Here is a 595-nt window from a genome sequence, read left to right as displayed (position 1 = left end):
ATCTTGCATATAAGCAATTGGTGGTCTGTTTCACAGTTGATAGATGATACTGAACTTTTCTATCGTTTCTTCTCACAGAGGCAGTCAACTTGATTCCTGGGTATTCCATTTGGTACGGTCTATGTTATACTCACCTTTTTGGGTTGTTAAAAAAAAAAAAAAAGGTGTTTTCAATGAACAAGTTTTTGATCTTTTGAAATTCTATCATGTGATCTCCAGCATCATTTCTATAACCAAGGCCATATTTTCCAACCAGCAATTATTCTTGTTTCCAACTTTCACACTCTAATCACCAGTAATTATCAATGAATCTTGATTGCATGTTTGATTTCAGACTGAAAAAGTCAGAATTTTTCAATTTCATCATCATTGGCTTTAGTAGTTTGTATGCAAATTGTTAAAGTGGTACTTACTTGTATTCCTTATAAATAGTATGAATACTAACCAATCATAGACAGCATTGTACTTCAGACAACTAGATCTTGAAATGTTATTTTTAATGATGAATGAATGTCATGTCATTTCTCTTCAATTTGACATTGCTGATATAGCCAATTTGACATTCAAAATGGCCAATACCAGTGCATTTCAGCTA

The 595-nt window shown here is 32.3% G+C and overlaps 1 protein-coding gene across 1 annotated transcript in view; it reads right to left on the bottom strand.

The window, feature by feature from the left end:
* Window positions 1-595, bottom strand: part of AXDND1 (axonemal dynein light chain domain containing 1) — a 176,494-nt gene that overhangs the window by 101,030 nt on the left and 74,869 nt on the right. The window lies entirely within an intron of this gene.

Source organism: Chrysochloris asiatica, unplaced genomic scaffold (assembly GCF_000296735.1).
Source record: "Chrysochloris asiatica unplaced genomic scaffold, ChrAsi1.0 scaffold00100, whole genome shotgun sequence".
NCBI classification, from domain to species: domain Eukaryota; kingdom Metazoa; phylum Chordata; class Mammalia; order Afrosoricida; family Chrysochloridae; genus Chrysochloris; species Chrysochloris asiatica.
This window is presented reverse-complemented; position numbering and strand designations above follow the sequence as displayed.